The sequence below is a fragment of the Salarias fasciatus genome, chromosome 9 (assembly GCF_902148845.1).
Source record: "Salarias fasciatus chromosome 9, fSalaFa1.1, whole genome shotgun sequence".
Classification (NCBI taxonomy): Eukaryota; Metazoa; Chordata; class Actinopteri; order Blenniiformes; family Blenniidae; genus Salarias; species Salarias fasciatus.
This window is the reverse complement of record NC_043753.1, coordinates 891,674-894,173: the sequence shown is the minus strand read 5'-3', so window position 1 is coordinate 894,173 and position 2,500 is coordinate 891,674. Positions and strand designations below refer to the sequence as shown.

The following is a 2,500-nucleotide window of genomic DNA, read 5'->3' as shown; positions in this document are numbered from 1 at the left end:
GGGGCGGCCAGCGGCCGTCTGTAGCGCTGCCGGACGCCGCCGCTGCACGGCTCTGCGCACGCCGTCCAGGCGCTCCACGAGCTCCACACGCACAGATCTGACACGGCAGAGAGCAGAACCGGGCCGGCGTTACCGGTCTCGTCCCCGTGTCTCAGCCAGCACCGACCGGTCGGAGTCCCTCCTGCAGTCTGGGACCCGCCAGGTCCTGACTAGGAGTGTAACGGTACTTGTATTACGGAGGTCACGGGTCGGTACACACAATCACACGACGAATACACAAGTGAGTTAAAAAATAAATAAAAAAGCGAGTCCTGATTCCAACCTTAGGTGGCGGTAATGAGCCTAAAAGCTGCCAGCGACCACCACTACCACAGAAGAAGAAGAACAAACAGATCCAAACATGAACAAACGAAGAAGACAGTCCAAGCAGAATGAGAGCTGCAGCGTGTGGAGCTGGGAGACCCGGAGTCTCCTGTAACTCTGTCGCGTGGGAAAGCTTGGGGAAGATGATCTGGTACACATGCAGGGTTTCCGCCAGACCTTTTCAGTCCGGGCGCCACATTTGCAGCTAATTAGCAGCTGCGCACCGCGGAGCAGCAGCGGCGGCCGCTTGGACGCTCCGTGTGAGCAGCGCACTGCTCGGCATCCCCCCCCCCCCCCCCCCCCCCCCCCCCCCCCCCCCGCCAAACGTTTATCCTGCAGGAAACACTGAGATGGGAGCTTTTGTTTCTTTTTCCCCGCCGTACCGAAAAACGTACCGAACCGAGACCCTGACACCGAGGTGTGTACCGTACCGTGGCTTCTGTGTACCGTTACACTCCTAGTCCTGACCGTCTCTGACTCCGTCCCTCTGTCCTCTAAACTCCAGCAGAACCTGCAAATCACTGCTTTCAGATGAGATGAACTATTTACATGTTTCTACCTGACGGGACTCAATAGAGAGGGACAGACTGGGGGACGGACTGGGGGACGGACTGGGGGATGGACCGGGGGACAGACCGGGGGACGGACCGGGGGACGGACCAGGGGACGGACCAGGGGACGGCTGGCAGGACGACTAATTTCTAGAACTGTGACGAGACACTCATCTCAAGAGACGGGACGAGACCCGATATACACTTTACTAATAAGGAGACATCCTAAAATCCAAGGTGCAGTGTCCCCTGGAGACAGGTGTCTCTTCAGAGGGACAGGCTATGAGGACTAAATGTGGGACATGTTACCTCTGTATATTCTTTAAGAAGCACTCAGTCTGACTTTCACTGCTCCGCGTGGCAGAGCCTTCCAGAGCAGGGCTCCCTCCGAGTGGAACAGCTTCCCTTCATCCATTCACCACGGAACGTCTTTGGGTCGATTCCAGTCCTTATTATTTTCACACCTTAAAGCTTCCTGCTTATGTTTTTAGTTTCTTTTTTCTTTCCCCTTTGAACTTCAGTCAATGCTGTATCACCTGTTTTAGACCTCATGGAGGACGGGGGGGGACAAAGGAGCATGTCTGTCCTGTGTGTGTGTGTGTGTGTGCATGTGTGTTTATGTGTAAATGTGTGCATTTATGTATGTTGTTGTACACTGTGTTCCATATGTGTGTGTTTATGGACCCCCTGGAAAACCAGACGCTGCATCTCTTCCATCAATAAACTTTAAACATGTTTATAACAGAGCAGCTGGAGTTCGTTGCTGAAAATGAACGGTCAGAAATCCCAGTGGAGACATGAGACCAGCTGCTGGGCTGGAAACCCTGAAACCCTGAAACCCAGAAACCCAGCCGTCCACAAAGAGGCCACCTCCTGTCCCCAGGCCGGTCCCGGGGCCTGGAACCGGTCTGGCTCGGAGGAGTGTGTGTTGTCCCGTTACCTGTGCAGACGTCGGCGTCCGGACAGGGCCTGTCCTCCACCAGCGGACCCTCACACTGGCCGTCCTCCCCGGGGGGGACGGGCCGACCGGAGTCCAGGTCCAGACAGGCCCTGAAGCGCCGCTGGACGGAGACCAGGGTGGCGCCGCCCGCCCCTGCTGGCGGGGGGAGGAACTGCAGGGCGGAGGAGGAGGAGGAGGAGGGCTGGCAGGGGGAGCAGGGCGTCCACTCCGACCACTCGCTGAGGACGACTGGGGGGAGGACGGAGACACCACAGGGATGAGCCCAGAGCCCGGCTGCCGCGGTACCTGTTCTCCCGGTTCTCTCCGTTCTCCCGGTTCTGCGTCACCTTCACAGTCCCGGCTGTCGCAGTGCAGAGTCCCGTCATGGCAGAGGCTGCGGCGAAGAACACACACCGTCAGCTCACACACCCAAACGCCGCCGCTGCTAACCTGAGCCCGAGCCGGAGCCTGACCAGGTGCTGCAGCCCACCGTGACCTCCGACCCCGGCGGCACCCTGACGGGCGTGGGCGGCTCCCCCGAGGCGCCGGGCCGCAGGTGGACGCAGCCGCACTCCTCCGGACGGACGCAGCTGCCGTTCAGCTGCAGGAGGCCCTGAAAGCAGAGGGGAGGAGCCTCAGACGATGG

At 59.1% G+C, this 2,500-nt stretch overlaps 1 pseudogene; it reads right to left on the bottom strand.

Moving 5' to 3' along the window:
* The window catches only part of LOC115394657 (SCO-spondin-like), a 136,523-nt pseudogene that overhangs the window by 11,441 nt on the left and 122,582 nt on the right, over positions 1-2,500 (bottom strand).